The following is a 22090-nucleotide window of genomic DNA, read 5'->3' as shown; positions in this document are numbered from 1 at the left end:
CTGCTGAGGCCCCAACAACTACTCAAGCCCCAACAACAACCACAACTACTGCAGCCCCAACTACCACAACAACTACTGCGGCTCCAACTACTACCACAACTACTCCAGCCCCATCTACTACCACAACTACTGCAGAACCAACTACTACTACAACAACTCCAACTACTACAACAACTACTGCGGCTCCAACTACTACCACAACTACTCCAGCCCCATCTACTACCACAACTACTGCAGAACCAACTACTACTACAACAACTCCAACTACTACAACAACTACTGCGGCTCCAACTACTACCACAACTACTCCAGCCCCAACTACTACAACAACTACAGCAGTTCCAACTACAACCACAACTACTGCAGCCCCAACTACCACAACAACTTCTGCGGCTCCAACTACTACCACAACTACTGCAGCCCCAACTACTACAACAACCACAGCCCCAACTACTACCACAACTACTCCAGCCCCAACTACTACAACAACCACAGCCTCAACTACTACCACAACTAGTCCAGCCCCAACTACAACCACAACTACTGCAAAACCAACTTCTACTACCACAACTCCAACTACTACAACAACTACGGCAGTTCCAACTACAACCACAACTACTGCAGCCCCAACTACCACAACAACCTCTGCGGCTCCAACTACTACCACTATTACTCCAGTCCCAACTACTACAACAACTACTGCGGCTCCAACTACTACCACAACTACTCCAGCCCCAACTACTACAACAACAACAGCAAGACCAACTACTACTACCACAACTCCAACTACGACATCAACTACTGCGGCTCCAACTACTACCACAACTACTCAAGCCCCAACAACAACCACAACTACTGCAGCCCCAACAACCACAACAACTACTGCGGCTCCAACTACTACCACAACTACTCAAGCCCCAACAACAACCACAACTACTGAAGCCCCAACTACAACAACAACTACTGCGGCTCCTACTACTACTACAACAACTACTGCAGCCCCAACAACTACTCAAGCCCCAACAACAACCACAACTACTGCAGCCCCAACTACCACAACAACCTCTGCGGCTCCAACTACTACCACTATTACTCCAGTCCCAACTACTACAACAACTACAGCAAGATCAACTACTACTACCACCACAACTCCAACTACGACAACAACTACTGCGGCTCCAACTACTACCACAACTACTCAAGCCCCAACAACAACCACAACTACTGCAGCCCCAACTACCAAAACAACTACTGCGGCTCCAACTACTACCACAACTACGGCAGTTCCAACTACAACCACAACTACTGCAGCCCCAACTACCACAACAACTACTGCGGCTCCAACTACTACCACAACTACTCAAGCCCCAACAACAACCAAAACTACTGAAGCCCCAACTACAACAACAACTACTGTGGCTCCAACTACTACAACAACAACTGCAGGACCAACTACTACTACAACAACTGCTGCAGCCCCAACAACTACTCAAGCCCCAACAACAACCACAACTACTGCAGCCCCAACTACCACAACAACTACTGCGGCTCCAACTACTACCACAACTACTCCAGCCCCATCTACTACCACAACTACTGCAGAACCAACTACTACTACAACAACTCCAACTACTACAACTACTGCGGCTCCAACTACTACCACAACTACTCCAGCCCCAACTACTACAACAACTACTGCAAAACCAACTTCTACTACCACAACTCCAACTACTACAACAACTACAGCAGTTCCAACTACAACCACAACTACTGCAACCCCAACTACCACAACAACTTCTGCGGCTCCAACTACTACCACAACTACTGCAGCCCCAACTACTACAACAACCACAGCCCCAACTACTACCACAACTAGTCCAGCCCCAACTACAACCACAACTACTGCAAAACCAACTTCTACTACCACAACTCCAACTACTACAACAACTACGGCAGTTCCAACTACAACCAAAACTACTGCAGCCCCAACTACCACAACAACCTCTGCGGCTCCAACTACTACCACTATTACTCCAGTCCCAACTACTACAACAACTACTGCGGCTCCAACTACTACCACAACTACTCCAGCCCCAACTACTACAACAACTACAGCAAGACCAACTACTACTACCACAACTCCAACTACGACAACAACTACTGCGGCTCCAACTACAACCACAACTACTCAAGCCCCAAAAACAACCACAACTACTGCAGCCCCAACTACCACAACAACTACTGCGGCTCCAACTACTACCACAACTACTCAAGCCCCAACAACAACCACAACTACTGAAGCCCCAACTACAACAACAACTACAGCAAGATCAACTACTACTACCACCACAACTCCAACTACGACAACAACTACTGCGGCTCCAACTACTACCACAACTACTCAAGCCCCAACAACAACAACAACTACTGCAGCCCCAACTACCAAAACAACTACTGCGGCTCCAACTACTACCACAACTACGGCAGTTCCAACTACAACCACAACTACTGCAGCCCCAACTACCACAACAACTACTGCGGCTCCAACTACTACCACAACTACTCAAGCCCCAACAACAACCACAACTACTGAAGCCCCAACTACAACAACAACTACTGCGGCTCCAACTACTACAACAACAACTGCGGGACCAACTACTACTACAACAACTGCTGCAGCCCCAACAACTACTCAAGCCCCAACAACAACCACAACTACTGCAGCCCCAACTACCACAACAACTACTGCGGCTCCAACTACTACCACAACTACTCCAGCCCCATCTACTACCACAACTACTGCAGAACCAACTACTACTACAACAACTCCAACTACTACAACAACTACTGCGGCTCCAACTACTACCACAACTACTCCAGCCCCAACTACTACAACAACTACTGCAAAACCAACTTCTACTACCACAACTCCAACTACTACAACAACTACAGCAGTTCCAACTACAACCACAACTACTGCAGCCCCAACTACCACAACAACTTCTGCGGCTCCAACTACTACCACAACTACTGCAGCCCCAACTACTACAACAACCACAGCCCCAACTACTACCACAACTAGTCCAGCCCCAACTACTACTACAACAACTCCAACTACAACAACAACTACTGCGGCTCCAACTACTACCACAACTACTCAAGCCCCAACAACAACCACAACAACTGCACCCCCAACTACCACAACAACTACTGCGGCTCCAACTACTACCACAGCTACTCCAGCCCCAACTACTACAACAACTACAGCAAGATCAACTACTACTACCACCACAACTCCAACTACGACAACAACTACTGCGGCTCCAACTACTACCACAACTACTCAAGCCCCAACAACAACCACAACTACTGCAGCCCCAACTACCACAACAACTACTGCGGCTTCAACTACTACCACAACTACTCAAGCCCCAACAACAACCACAACTACTGAAGCCCCAACTACAACAACAACTACTGCGGCTCCAACTACTACAACAACAACTGCAGGACCAACTACTACTACAACAACTACTGCAGCCCCAACAACTACTCAAGTCCCAACAACAACCACAACTACTGCAGCCCCAACTACCACAACAACTACTGCGGCTCCAACTACTACCACAACTACTCCAGCCCCATCTACTACCACAACTACTGCAGAACCAACTACTACTACAACAACTCCAACTACTACAACAACTACTGCGGCTCCAACTACTACCACAACTACTCCAGCCCCAACTACTACAACAACTACTGCAAAACCAACTTCTACTACCACAATTCCAACTACTACAACAACTACAGCAGTTCCAACTACAACCACAACTACTGCAGCCCCAACTACCACAACAACTTCTGCGGCTCCAACTACTACCACAACTACTCAAGCCCCAACAACAACCACAACTACTGAAGCCCCAACTACAACAACAATTACTGCGGCTCCAACTACTACAACAACAACTGCAGGACCAACTACTACTACAACAACTGCTGCAGCCCCAACAACTACTCAAGCCCCAACAACAACCACAACTACTGCAGCCCCAACTACCACAACAACTACTGCGGCTCCAACTACTACCACAACTACTCAAGCCCCAACTACTACAACAACTACTGCAAAACCAACTTCTACTACCACAACTCCAACTACTACAACAACTACAGCAGTTCCAACTACAACCACAACTACTGCAGCCCTAACTACCACAACAACTTCTGCGGCTCCAACTACTACCACAACTACTGCAGCCCCAACTACTACAACAACCACAGCCCCAACTACTACCACAACTAGTCCAGCCCCAACTACTACTACAACAACTCCAACTACAACAACAACTACTGCGGCTCCAACTACTACCACAACTACTCAAGCCCCAACAACAACCACAACAACTGCAGCCCCAACTACCACAACAACTACTGCGGCTCCAACTACTACCACAACTACTCAAGCCCCAACAACAACCACAACTACTGAAGCCCCAACTATAACAACAACTACTGCGGCTCCTATTACTACTTCAACAACTACTGCAGCCCCAACAACTACTCAAGCCCCAACAACAACCACAACTACTGCAGCCCCAACTACCACAACAACCTCTGCGGCTCCAACTACTACCACTATTACTCCAGTCCCAACTACTACAACAACTACTGCGGCTCCAACTACTACCACAGCTACTCCAGCCCCAACTACTACAACAACTACAGCAAGATCAACTACTACTACCACCACAACTCCAACTACGACAACAACTACTGCGGCTCCAACTACTACCACAACTACTCAAGCCCCAACAACAACCACAACTACTGCAGCCCCAACTACCACAACAACTACTGCGGCTCCAACTACTACCACAACTACTCAAGCCCCAACAACAACCACAACTACTGAAGCCCCAACTACAACAACAACTACTGCGGCTCCAACTACTACAACAACAACTGCAGGACCAACTACTACTACAACAACTACTGCAGCCCCAACAACTACTCAAGCCCCAACAACAACCACAACTACTGCAGCCCCAACTACCACAACAACCTCTGCGGCTCCAACTACTACCACTATTACTCCAGTCCCAACTACTACAACAACTACAGCAAGATCAACTACTACTACCACCACAACTCCAACTACGACAACAACTACTGCGGCTCCAACTACTACCACAACTACTCAAGCCCCAACAACAACCACAACTACTGCAGCCCCAACTACCAAAACAACTACTGCGGCTCCAACTACTACCACAACTACGGCAGTTCCAACTACAACCACAACTACTGCAGCCCCAACTACCACAACAACTACTGCGGCTCCAACTACTACCACAACTACTCAAGCCCCAACAACAACCACAACTACTGAAGCCCCAACTACAACAACAGCTACTGCGGCTCCAACTACTACAACAACAACTGCAGGACCAACTACTACTACAACAACTACTGCAGCCCCAACAACTACTCAAGCCCCAACAACAACCACAACTACTGCAGCCCCAACTACCACAACAACTACTGCGGCTCCAACTACTACCACAACTACTCCAGCCCCATCTACTACCACAACTACTGCAGAACCAACTACTACTACAACAACTCCAACTACTACAACAACTACTGCGGCTCCAACTACTACCACAACTACTCCAGCCCCAACTACTACAACAACTACTGCAAAACCAACTTCTACTACCACAACTCCAACTACTACAACAACTACAGCAGTTCCAACTACAACCACAACTACTGCAGCCCCAACCACCACAACAACTTCTGCGGCTCCAACTACTACCACAACTACTGCAGCCCCAACTACTACAACAACCACAGCCCCAACTACTACCACAACTAGTCCAGCCCCAACTACTACTACAACAACTCCAACTACAACAACAACTACTGCGGCTCCAACTACTACCACAACTACTCAAGCCCCAACAACAACCACAACAACTGCAGCCCCAACTACCACAACAACTACTGCGGCTCCAACTACTACCACAACTACTCAAGCCCCAACAACAACCACAACTACTGAAGCCCCAACTACAACAACAACTACTGCGGCTCCTACTACTACTACAACAACTACTGCAGCCCCAACAACTACTCCAGCCCCAACTACTACAACAACTACAGCAAGATCAACTACTACTACCACCACAACTCCAACTACGACAACAACTACTGCGGCTCCAACTACTACCACAACTACTCAAGCCCCAACAACAACCACAACTACTGCAGCCCCAACTACCACAACAACTACTGCGGCTTCAACTACTACCACAACTACTCAAGCCCCAACAACAACCACAACTACTGAAGCCCCAACTACAACAACAACTACTGCGGCTCCAACTACTACAACAACAACTGCAGGACCAACTACTACTACAACAACTACTGCAGCCCCAACAACTACTCAAGTCCCAACAACAACCACAACTACTGCAGCCCCAACTACCACAACAACTACTGCGGCTTCAACTACTACCACAACTACTCCAGCCCCATCTACTACCACAACTACTGCAGAACCAACTACTACTACAACAACTCCAACTACTACAACAACTACTGCGGCTCCAACTACTACCACAACTACTCCAGCCCCAACTACTACAACAACTACTGCAAAACCAACTTCTACTACCACAATTCCAACTACTACAACAACTACAGCAGTTCCAACTACAACCACAACTATTGCAGCCCCAACTACCACAACAACTTCTGCGGCTCCAACTACTACCACAACTACTCAAGCCCCAACAACAACCACAACTACTGAAGCCCCAACTACAACAACAATTACTGCGGCTCCAACTACTACAACAACAACTGCAGGACCAACTACTACTACAACAACTGCTGCAGCCCCAACAACTACTCAAGCCCCAACAACAACCACAACTACTGCAGCCCCAACTACCACAACAACTACTGCGGCTCCAACTACTACCACAACTACTCCAGCCCCATCTACTACCACAACTACTGCAGAACCAACTACTACTACAACAACTCCAACTACTACAACAACTACTGCGGCTCCAACTACTACCACAACTACTCAAGCCCCAACTACTACAACAACTACTGCAAAACCAACTTCTACTACCACAACTCCAACTACTACAACAACTACAGCAGTTCCAACTACAACCACAACTACTGCAGCCCTAACTACCACAACAACTTCTGCGGCTCCAACTACTACCACAACTACTGCAGCCCCAACTACTACAACAACCACAGCCCCAACTACTACCACAACTAGTCCAGCCCCAACTACTACTACAACAACTCCAACTACAACAACAACTACTGCGGCTCCAACTACTACCACAACTACTCAAGCCCCAACAACAACCACAACTACTGAAGCCCCAACTATAACAACAACTACTGCGGCTCCTATTACTACTTCAACAACTACTGCAGCCCCAACAACTACTCAAGCCCCAACAACAACCACAACTACTGCAGCCCCAACTACCACAACAACCTCTGCGGCTCCAACTACTACCACTATTACTCCAGTCCCAACTACTACAACAACTACTGCGGCTCCAACTACTACCACAGCTACTCCAGCCCCAACTACTACAACAACTACAGCAAGATCAACTACTACTACCACCACAACTCCAACTACGACAACAACTACTGCGGCTCCAACTACTACCACAACTACTCAAGCCCCAACAACAACCACAACTACTGCAGCCCCAACTACCACAACAACTACTGCGGCTCCAACTACTACCACAACTACTCAAGCCCCAACAACAACCACAACTACTGAAGCCCCAACTACAACAACAACTACTGCGGCTCCAACTACTACAACAACAACTGCAGGACCAACTACTACTACAACAACTACTGCAGCCCCAACAACTACTCAAGTCCCAACAACAACCACAACTACTGCAGCCCCAACTACCACAACAACTACTGCGGCTCCAACTACTACCACAACTACTCCAGCCCCATCTACTACCACAACTACTGCAGAACCAACTACTACTACAACAACTCCAACTACTACAACAACTACTGCGGCTCCAACTACTACCACAACTACTCCAGCCCCAACTACTACAACAACTACTGCAAAACCAACTTCTACTACCACAACTCCAACTACTACAACAACTACAGCAGTTCCAACTACAACCACAACTACTGCAGCCCCAACTACCACAACAACTTCTGCAGCTCCAACTACTACCACAACTACTGCAGCCCCAACTACTACAACAACCACAGCCCCAACTACTACCACAACTAGTCCAGCCCCAACTACAACCACAACTACTGCAAAACCAACTTCTACTACCACAACTCCAACTACTACAACAACTACGGCAGTTCCAACTACAACCACAACTACTGCAGCCCCAACTACCACAACAACCTCTGCGGCTCCAACTACTACCACTATTACTCCAGTCCCAACTACTACAACAACTACTGCGGCTCCAACTACTACCACAACTACTCCAGCCCCAACTACTACAACAACTACAGCAAGACCAACTACTACTACCACAACTCCAACTACGACAACAACTACTGCGGCTCCAACTACTACCACAACTACTCAAGCCCCAACAACAACCACAACTACTGCAGCCCCAACTACCACAACAACTACTGCGGCTCCAACTACTACCACAACTACTCAAGCCCCAACAACAACCACAACTACTGAAGCCCCAACTACAACAACAGCTACTGCGGCTCCAACTACTACAACAACAACTGCAGGACCAACTACTACTACAACAACTACTGCAGCCCCAACAACTACTCAAGCCCCAACAACAACCACAACTACTGCAGCCCCAACTACCACAACAACTACTGCGGCTCCAACTACTACCACAACTACTCCAGCCCCATCTACTACCACAACTACTGCAGAACCAACTACTACTACAACAACTCCAACTACTACAACAACTACTGCGGCTCCAACTACTACCACAACTACTCCAGCCCCAACTACTACAACAACTACTGCAAAACCAACTTCTACTACCACAACTCCAACTACTACAACAACTACAGCAGTTCCAACTACAACCACAACTACTGCAGCCCCAACCACCACAACAACTTCTGCGACTCCAACTACTACCACAACTACTGCAGCCCCAACTACTACAACAACCACAGCCCCAACTACTACCACAACTAGTCCAGCCCCAACTACTACTACAACAACTCCAACTACAACAACAACTACTGCGGCTCCAACTACTACCACAACTACTCAAGCCCCAACAACAACCACAACAACTGCAGCCCCAACTACCACAACAACTACTGCGGCTCCAACTACTACCACAACTACTCAAGCCCCAACAACAACCACAACTACTGAAGCCCCAACTACAACAACAACTACTGCGGCTCCTACTACTACTACAACAACTACTGCAGCCCCAACAACTACTCAAGCCCCAACAACAACCACAACTACTGCAGCCCCAACTACCACAACAACCTCTGCGGCTCCAACAACTTCCACTATTACTCCAGTCCCAACTACTACAACAACTACTGTGGCTCCAACTACTACCAAAGCTACTCCAGCCCCAACTACTACAACAACTACAGCAATATCAACTACTACTACCACCACAACTCCAACTACGACAACAACAACTGCGGCTCCAACTACTACCACAACTACTCAAGCCCCAACAACAACCACAACTACTGCAGCCCCAACTACCACAACAACTACTGCGGCTCCAACTACTACCACAACTACTCAAGCCCCAACAACAACCACAACTACTGAAGCCCCAACTACAACAACAACTACTGCGGCTCCAACTACTACAACAACAACTGCAGGACCAACTGCTACTACAACAACTACTGCAGCCCCAACAACTACTCAAGTCCCAACAACAACCACAACTACTGCAGCCCCAACTACCACAACAACTACTGCGGCTCCAACTACTACCACAACTACTCCAGCCCCATCTACTACCACAACTACTGCAGAACCAACTACTACTACAACAACTCCAACTACTACAACAACTACTGCGGCTCCAACTACTACCACAACTACTCCAGCCCCAACTACTACAACAACTACTGCAAAACCAACTTCTACTACCACAACTCCAACTACTACAACAACTACAGCAGTTCCAACTACAACCACAACTACTGCAGCCCCAACTACCACAACAACTTCTGCGGCTCCAACTACTACCACAACTACTGCAGCCCCAACTACTACAACAACCACAGCCCCAACTACTACCACAACTAGTCCAGCCCCAACTACAACCACAACTACTGCAAAACCAACTTCTACTACCACAACTCCAACTACTACAACAACTACGGCAGTTCCAACTACAACCACAACTACTGCAGCCCCAACTACCACAACAACCTCTGCGGCTCCAACTACTACCACTATTACTCCAGTCCCAACTACTACAACAACTACTGCGGCTCCAACTACTACCACAACTACTCCAGCCCCAACTACTACAACAACTACAGCAAGACCAACTACTACTACCACAACTCCAACTACGACAACAACTACTGCGGCTCCAACTACTACCACAACTACTCAAGCCCCAACAACAACCACAACTACTGAAGCCCCAACTACAACAACAACTACTGCGGCTCCTACTACTACTACAACAACTACTGCAGCCCCAACAACTACTCAAGCCCCAACAACAACCACAACTACTGCAGCCCCAACTACCACAACAATCTCTGCGGCTCCAACTACTACCACTATTACTCCAGTCCCAACTACTACAACAACTACTGCGGCTCCAACTACTACCACAGCTACTCCAGTCCCAACTACTACAACAACTACAGCAAGATCAACTACTACTACCACCACAACTCCAACTACGACAACAACTACTGCGTCTCCAACTACTACCACAACTACTCAAGCCCCAACAACAACCACAACTACTGCAGCCCCAACTACCAAAACAACTACTGCGGCTCCAACTACTACCACAACTACGGCAGTTCCAACTACAACCACAACTACTGCAGCCCCAACTACAACAACAACTACTGCGGCTCCAACTACTACCACAACTACTCAAGCCCCAACAACAACCACAACTACTGAAGCCCCAACTACAACAACAACTACTGCGGCTCCAACTACTACAACAACAACTGCAGGACCAACTACTACTACAACAACTGCTGCAGCCCCAACAACTACTCAAGCCCCAACAACAACCACAACTACTGCAGCCCCAACTACCACAACAACTACTGCGGCTCCAACTACTACCACAACTACTCCAGCCCCATCTACTACCACAACTACTGCAGAACCAACTACTACTACAACAACTCCAACTACTACAACAACTACTGCGGCTCCAACTACTACCACAACTACTCCAGCCCCAACTACTACAACTACTGCAAAACCAACTTCTACTACCACAACTCCAACTACTACAACAACTACAGCAGTTCCAACTAAAACCACAACTACTGCAGCCCCAACTACCACAACAACTTCTGCGGCTCCAACTACTACCACAACTACTGCAGCCCCAACTACTACAACAACCACAGCCCCAACTACTACCACAACTAGTCCAGCCCCAACTACTACTACAACAACTCCAACTACAACAACAACTACTGCGGCTCCAACTACTACCACAGCTACTCAAGCCCCAACAACAACCACAACAACTGCAGCCCCAACTACCACAACAACTACTGCGGCTACAACTACTATCACAACTACTCAAGCCCCAACAACAACCACAACTACTGAAGCCCCAACTACAACAACAACTACTGCGGCTCCTATTACTACTACAACAACTACTGCAGCCCCAACAACTACTCAAGCCCCAACAACAACCACAACTACTGCAGCCCCAACTACCACAACAACCTCTGCGGCTCCGACTACTACCACTATTACTCCAGTCCCAACTACTACAACAACTACTGCGGCTCCAACTACTACCACAGCTACTCCAGCCCCAACTACTACAACAACTACAGCAAGATCAACTACTACTACCACCACAACTCCAACTACGACAACAACTACTGCGGCTCCAACTACTACCACAACTACTCAAGCCCCAACAACAACCACAACTACTGCAGCCCCAACTAACACAACAACTACTGCGGCTCCAACTACTACCACAACTACTCAAGCCCCAACAACAACCACAACTACTGAAGCCCCAACTACAACAACAACTACTGCGGCTCCAACTACTACAACAACTACTGCAGCCCCAACAACTACTCAAGTCCCAACAACAACCACAACTACTGCAGCCCCAACTACCACAACAACTACTGCGGCTCCAACTACTACCACAACTACTCCAGCCCCATCTACTACCACAACTACTGCAGAACCAACTACTACTACAACAACTCCAACTACTACAACAACTACTGCGGCTCCAACTACTACCACAACTACTCCAGCCCCAACTACTACAACAACTACTGCAAAACCAACTTCTACTACCACAACTCCAACGACTACAACAACTACAGCAGTTCCAACTACAGCCACAACTACTGCAGCCCCAACTACCACAACAACTTCTGCGGCTCCAACTACTACCACAACTACTGCAGCCCCAACTACTACAACAACCACAGCCCCAACTACTACCACAACTAGTCCAGCCCCAACTACAACCACAACTAGTGCAAAACCAACTTCTACTACCACAACTCCAACTACTACAACAACTACGGCAGTTCCAACTACAACCACAACTACTGCAGCCCCAACTACCACAACAACCTCTGCGGCTCCAACTACTACCACTATTACTCCAGTCCCAACTACTACAACAACTACTGCGGCTCCAACTACTACCACAACTACTCCAGCCATAACTACTACAACAACTACAGCAAGACCAACTACTACTACCACAACTCCAACTACGACAACAACTACTGCGGCTCCAACTACTACCACAACTACTCCAGCCCCAACTACTACAACAACTACTGCAAAACCAACTTCTACTACCACAACTCCAACGACTACAACAACTACAGCAGTTCCAACTACAGCCACAACTACTGCAGCCCCAACTACCACAACAACTTCTGCGGCTCCAACTACTACCACAACTACTCAAGCCCCAACAACAACCACAACTACTGCAGCCCCAACTACCACAACAACTACTGCGGCTCCAACTACTACCACAACTACTCAAGCCCCAACAACAACCACAACTACTGAAGCCCCAACTACAACAACAACTACTGCGGCTCTTACTACTACTACAACAACTACTGCAGCCCCAACAACTACTCAAGCCCCAACAACAACCACAACTACTGCAGCCCCAACTACCACAACAACCTCTGCGGCTCCAACTACTACCACTATTACTCCAGTCCCAACTACTACAACAACTACTGCGGCTCCAACTACTACCACAACTACTCCAGCCCCATCTACTACCATAACTACTGCAGAACCAACTACTACTACAACAACTCCAACTACTACAACAACTACTGCGGCTCCAACTACTACCACAACTACTCGAGCCCCAACTACTACAACAACTACTGCAAAACCAACTTCTACTACCACAACTCCAACTACTACAACAACTACAGCAGTTCCAACTACAACCACAACTACTGCAGCCCCAACTACCACAACAACTTCTGCGGCTCCAACTACTACCACAACTACTGCAGCCCCAACTACTACAACAACCACAGCCCCAACTACTACCACAACTAGTCCAGCCCCAACTACTACTACAACTCCAACTACAACAACAACTACTGCGGCTCCAACTACTACCACAACTACTCAAGCCCCAACAACAACCACAACAACTGCAGCCCCAACTACCACAACAACTACTGCGGCTCCAACTACTACCACAACTACTCAAGCCCCAACAACAACCACAACTACTGAAGCCCCAACTACAACAACAACTACTGCGGCTCCTATTACTACTACAACAACTACTGCAGCCCCAACAACTACTCAAGCCCCAACAACAACCACAACTACTGCAGCCCCAACTACCACAACAACCTCTGCGGCTCCAACTACTACCACTATTACTCCAGTCCCAACTACTACAACAACTACTGCGGCTCCAACTACTACCACAGCTACTCCAGCCCCAACTACTACAACAACTACAGCAAGATCAACTACTACTACCACCACAACTCCAACTACGACAACAACTACTGCGGCTCCAACTACTACCACAACTACTCAAGCCCCAACAACAACCACAACTACTGCAGCCCCAACTACCACAACAACTACTGCGGCTCCAACTACTACCACAACTACTCAAGCCCCAACAACAACCACAACTACTGAAGCCCCAACTACAACAACAACTACTCCAGCCCCATCTACTACCACAACTACTGCAGAACCAACTACTACTACAACAACTCCAACTACTACAACAACTACTGCGGCTCCAACTACTACCACAACTACTCAAGCCCCAACAACAACCACAACAACTGCAGCCCCAACTACTACAACAACTACTGCGGCTCCAACTACTACCACAACTACTCAAGCCCCAACAACAACCACAACTACTGAAGCCCCAACTACAACAACAACTACTGCAAAACCAACTTCTACTACCACAACTCCAACTACGACAACAACTACGGCAGATACAACTACCACAACAACCTCTGCGGCTCCAACTATTTCCACAACTACTGCAGCCCCGACTACTACCACAACTAGTCCAGCCCCAACTACTACAAAAACTACTGCAAAACCAACTTCTGCTACCACAACTCCAACTACTACAACAACTACGGCAGTTCTAAGTACTACCACAACTACTGCAGCCCCAACTACTTCAACAACCACAGCCCCAACTACTACCACAACTAGTCCAGCCCCAACTACTACCACAACAACTGCAGGACCAACTACTACTACAACAACTCCAACTAAAACAACAACCTCTACTGCAGCCCCAACTACTACAACTACCACAGCCTCAGCAACTACTACAACTACTAAACCTCCAACTACTACTACAACAACTGCAGGACCAACTACTACTACAACAACTACTGCAGCCCCATCTACTACTCAAGCCCCAACAACAACCACAATGACTGCAGCCCCAACTACTACTACAAATACTAAAGTTCCAACTACTACTACAACAACTACTGCGGCTCCAACTACTACTACAACAACTGCAGGACCAACTACTACTACCACAACTACTCCAGCCCCAACTACTACAACAACTACTGCAAAACCAACTTCTACTACCACAACTCCAACTACTACAACAACTACGGCAGTTCTAAGTACTACCACAACTACTGCAGCCCCAACTACTTCAACAACCACAGCCCCAACTACTACCACAACTAGTCCAGCCCCAACTACTACCACAACAACTGCAGGACCAACTACTACTACAACAACTCCAACTAAAACAACAACCTCTACTGCAGCCCCAACTACTACAACTACCACAGCCTCAGCAACTACTACAACTACTAAACCTCCAACTACTACTACAACAACTGCAGGACCAACTACTACTACAACAACTACTGCAGCCCCATCTACTACTCAAGCCCCAACAACAACCACAATGACTGCAGCCCCAACTACTACTACAAATACTAAAGTTCCAACTACTACTACAACAACTACTGAGGCACCAACTACTACTACAACTACTGCAGCCCCAACAACTACTCAAGCCCCAACAACAACAACCACAACTACTGCAGCCCCAACTACCACAACAACTACTGCGGCTCCAACTACTACCACAACTACTCCAGCCCCATCTACTACCACAACTACTGCAGAACCAACTACTACTACAACAACTCCAACTACTACAACAACTACTGTGGCTCCAACTACTAAAACAACTTCTGTGGCTCAGAGAACTAATACAAATACCACAGGCCCAGTTTCAAATACAACTACTGCAGCCCCAACTCCCACAACAACCTCTGCGGCTCCAACTACTACCACAACTACTGCAGCCCAAACTACTACAACAACCACAGCCCCAACTACTACCACAACTAGTCCAGCCCCAACTACTACTACTACAACAACTCCAACTACGACAACAACTACTGAGGCACCAACTACTACTACTACTACTGCAGCCCCAACAACTACTCACGCCCCAACAACAACAACCACAACAACTGTGGCCCCAACTACTACAACAACTACTGCGGCTCCAACTACTACAACAACAACTGCAGGACCAACTACTACAACTACAACGACTGCAGCCCCAACAACTACTCAAGCCCCAACAACAACCACAACTACTGCAGCCCCAACTACCACAACAACTACCGCGGCTCCAACTACCACAACAGCTGCTGGACCATCTACTACTACAACAACTACTTCAGGCCCAACTACTACTCAAGCCCAAACAACAACCACAACTACTGCAGCCCCAACTACCACAACAACTACTGCAAAACCAACTTCTACTACCACAACTCCAACTACTACAACAACTACAGCAGTACCAACTACAACCACAACAACTATTGCAGCCCCAACTACCACAACAACTACTGCGGCTCCAACTACTACCACAACTACTCCAGCCCCATCTACTACCACAACTACTGCAGAACCAACTACTACTACAACATCTCCAACTACTACAACAACTACTGCGGCTCCAACTACTACCACAACTACTCCAGCCCCAACTACTACAACAACTACTGCAAAACCAACTTCTACTACCACAACTCCAACTACTACAACAACTACAGCAGTACCAACTACAACCACAACAACTTCTGCGGCTCCAACTACTATCACAACTACTGCAGCCCCAACTACTACAACAACCACAGCCCCAACTACTACCACAACTAGTCCAGCCCCAACTACTACTACAACAACAACTCCAACTACGACAACAACTACTGAGGCACCAACTACTACTACAACTACTGCAGCCCCAACAACTACTCAAGCCCCAACAACCACAACAACTGCGGCCCAAACTACCACAACAACTACTGTGGCTCCAACTACTACAACAACTACAGCAGTTCCAACTACAACCACAACTACTGCAGCCCCAACTACCACAACAACTTCTGCGGCTCCAACTACTACCACAACTACTGCAGCCCCAACTACTACAACAACCACTGCCCCAACTACTACCACAACTAGTCCAGCCCCAACTACAACCACAACTACTGCAAAACCAACTTCTACTACCACAACTCCAACTACTACAACAACTACGGCAGTTCCAACTACAACCACAACTACTGCAGCCCCAACTACCACAACAACCTCTGCGGCTCCAACTACTACCACTATTACTCCAGTCCCAACTACTACAACAATTACTGCGGCTCCAACTACTACCACAACTACTCCAGCCCCAACTACTACCACAACTACTGCAGAACCAACTACTACTACAACAACTCCAACCACTACAACAACTACTGCGGCTCCAACTACTACCAAAACTACTCCAGCCCCAACTACTACAACAACTACTGCAAAAACAATTTCTACTACCACAACTCCAACTACTACCACAACTACTGCAGCCCCAACTACTAAAACAACCACAGCCCCAACTACTACCACAACTAGTCCAGCCCCAACTACTACTACAACAACTCCAACTAAGACAACAACTACTGAGGCACCAACTACTACTACTACAACGACTGTAGCCCCAACAACTACTCAAGCCCCAACAACCACAACAACTGCGGCCCAAACTACCACAACAACTACTGTGGCTCCAACTACTACAACAACTACTGCAAAACCAACTTCTACTACCACAACTCCAACTACTACAACAACTACGGCAGTTCCAACTACAACCACAACTACTGCAGCCCCAACTACCACAACAACCTCTGCGGCTCCAACTACTACCACAACTACTGCAGCCCCAACTACTACAACAACCACAGCCCCAACTACTACCACAACTAGTCCAGCCCCAACTACTACTACTACAACAACTCCAACTACGACAACAACTACTGAGGCACCAACTACTACTACAACTACTGCAGCCCCAACAACTACTCAAGCCCCAACAACAACAACCACAACTACTGCAGCCCCAACTACCACAACAACTACTGCGGCTCCAACTACTACCACAACTACTGCAGAACCAACTACTACTACAACAACTCCAACTACTACAACAACTACTGCGGCTCCAACTACTAAAACAACTTCTGTGGCTCAGAGAACTAATACAAATACCACAGGCCCAGTTTCAAATACAACTACTGCAGCCCCAACTCCCACAACAACCTCTGCGGCTCCAACTACTACCACAACTACTGCAGCCCCAACTACTACAACAACCACAGCCCCAACTACTACCACATTTAGTCCAGCCCCAACTACTACTACTACAACAACTCCAACTACGACAACAACTACTGAGGCACCAACTACTACTACTACTACTGCGGCTCCAACTACTACAACAACAACTGCAGGACCAACTACTACAACTACAACGACTGCAGCCCCAACAACTACTCAAGCCCCAACAACAACCACAACTACTGCAGCCCCAACTACCACAACAACTACCGCGGCTCCAACTACCACAACAGCTGCTGGACCATCTACTACTACAACAACTACTTCAGGCCCAACTACTACTCAAGCCCAAACAACAACCACAACTACTGCAGCCCCAACTACCACAACAACTACTGTGGCTCCAACTACTACCACAACTACTCCAGCACCATCTACTACCACAACTACTGCAGAACCTACTACTACTACAACAACTCCAACTACGACAATAACTACTGCGGCTCCAACTACTACCACAACTACTCAATTCCTAACAACAACCACAACAACTGCAGCCCCAACTACCACAACAACTACTGCGGCTCCAACTACTACCACAACTGCTCAAGCCCCAACAACAACCACATCTACTGATGCCCCAACTACAACAACAACTGCTGCGGCTCCAACTACTACAACAACAACTGCAGGACCAACTACTACTACAATAACTACTGCAGCCCCAACAACTACTCAAAACCCAACAACAACCACAACTACTGCAGACCCAACTACCACAACAACCTCTGCGGCTCCAACTACTACCACTATTACTCCAGTCCCAACTACTACAACAACTACTGCGGCTCCAACTACTACCACAACTACTGAAGCCCCAACTACAACAACAACAAATGCAGGACCAACTACTACTACAACAACTACTGCAGCCCCAACAACTACTCAAGCCCCAACAACAACCACAACTACTGCAGCCCAAACTACCACAACAACTACTACGGCTCCAACTACTACCACAACTACTCCAGCCCCATCTACTACCACAACTACTGCAGAACCAACTACTACTACAACAACTCCAACTACTACAACAACTACTGCGGCTCCAACTACTACCACAACTACTCCAGCCCCAACTACTACAACAACTACTGCAAAACCAACTTCTACTACCACAACTCCAACTACTACAACAACTACAGCAGTTCCAACTACAACCACAACTACTGCAGCCCCAACTACCACAACAACTTCTGCGGCTCCAACTACTACCACAACTACTGAAGCCCCAACTACTACAACAACCACAGCCCCAACTACTACCACAACTAGTCCAGCCCCAACTATTACTACAACAACTCCAACTACAACAACAACTACTGCGAATCCAACTACTACCACAACTACTCAAGCCCCAACAACAACCACAACAACTGCAGCCCCAACTACCACAACAACTACTGCGTCCCCAACTACTACCACAACTACTCAAGCCCCAACAACAACCACAACTACTGAAGCCCCAACTACAACAACAACTGCTGCGGCTCCTACTACTACTACAACAACTACTGCAGCCCCAACAACTACTCAAGCCCCAACAACAACCACAACTACTGCAGCCCCAACTACCACAACAACCTCTGCGGCTCCAGCTACTACCACTATTACTCCAGTCCCAACTACTACAACAACTACTGCTGCTCCAACTACTACCACAGCTACTCCAGCCCCAACTACTACAACAACTACAGCAAGATCAACTACTACTACCACCACAACTCCAACTACGACAACAACTACTGCGGCTCCAACTACTACCACAACTACTCAAGCCCCAACAACAACCACAACTACTGCAGCCCCAACAACCACAACAACTACTGCGGCTCCAACTACTACCACAACTACTCAAGCCCAAACAACAACCACAACTACTGAAGCCCCAACTACAACAACAACTACTGCGGCTCCAACTACTACAACAAAAACTGCAGGACCAACTACTACTACAACAACTGCTGCAGCCCCAACAACTACTCAAGCCCCAACAACAACCACAACTACTGCAGCCCCAACTACCACAACAACTACTGCGGCTCCAACTACTACCACAACTACTCAAGCCCCAACAACAACCACAACTACTGAAGCCCCAACTACAACAACAACTACTGCGGCTCCAACTACTACAACAAAAACTGCAGGACCAACTACTACTACAACAACTGCTGCAGCCCCAACAACTACTCAAGCCCCAACAACAACCACAACTACTGCAGCCCCAACTACCACAACAACTACTGCGGCTCCAACTACTACCACAACTACTGCAGCCCCAACTACTACAACAACCACAGCCCCAACTACTACCACAACTAGTCCAGCCCCAACTACTACTACAACAACTCCAACTACAACAACAACTACTGCGGCTCCAACTACTACCACAACTACTCAAGCCCCAACAACAACCACAACAACTGCAGCCCCAACTACCACAACAACTACTGCGGCTCCAACTACTACCACAACTACTCAAGCCCCAACAACAACCACAACTACTGAAGCCCCAACTACAACAACAACTACTGCGGCTCCTACAACTACTACAACAACTACTGCAGCCCCAACAACTACTCAAGCCCCAACAACAACCACAACTACTGCAGCCCCAACTACCACAACACCCTCTGCGGCTCCAACTACTACCACTATTACTCCAGTCCCAACTACGACAACAACTACTGCGGCTCCAACTACTACCACAACTACTCAAGCCGCAACAACAACCACAACTACTGCAGCCCCAACTACCAAAACAACTACTGCGGCTCCAACTACTACCACAACTACGGCAGTTCCAACTACAACCACAACTACTGCAGCCCCAACTACCACAACAACCTCTGCGACTCCAACTACTACCACTATTACTCCAGTCCCAACTACTACAACAACTACTGCGGCTCCAACTACTACCACAACTACTCCAGCCCCAACTACTACAACAACTACAGCAAGACCAACTACTACTACCACAACTCCAACTACGACAACAACTACTGCGGCTCCAACTACTACCACAACTACTCAAGCCCCAACAACAACCACAACTACTGCAGCCCCAACTACCACAACAACTACTGCGGCTCCAACTACTACCACAACTACTCAAGCCCCAACAACAACCACAACTACTGAAGCCCCAACTACAACAACAACTACTGCGGCTCCAACTACTACAACAACAACTGCAGGACCAACTACTACTACAACAACTGCTGCAGCCCCAACAACTACTCAAGCCCCAACAACAACCACAACTACTGCAGCCCCAACTACCACAACAACTACTGCGGCTCCAACTACTACCACAACTACTCCAGCCCCATCTACTACCACAACTACTGCAGAACCAACTACTACTACAACAACTCCAACTACTACAACAACTACTGCGGCTCCAACTACTACCACAACTACTCCAGCCCCATCTACTACCACAACTACTGCAGAACCAACTACTACTACAACAACTCCAACTACTACAACAACTACTGCGGCTCCAACTACTACCACAACTACTCCAGCCCCAACTACTACAACAACTACAGCAGTTCCAACTACAACAACAACTACTGCAGCCCC

This window comes from Gobius niger (genome assembly GCF_951799975.1).
Source record: "Gobius niger genome assembly, chromosome: 24".
Taxonomy (NCBI): Eukaryota; Metazoa; Chordata; class Actinopteri; order Gobiiformes; family Gobiidae; genus Gobius; species Gobius niger.
The sequence above is the reverse complement of the archived record's forward strand: the minus strand, read 5'-3'. Positions refer to the sequence as shown.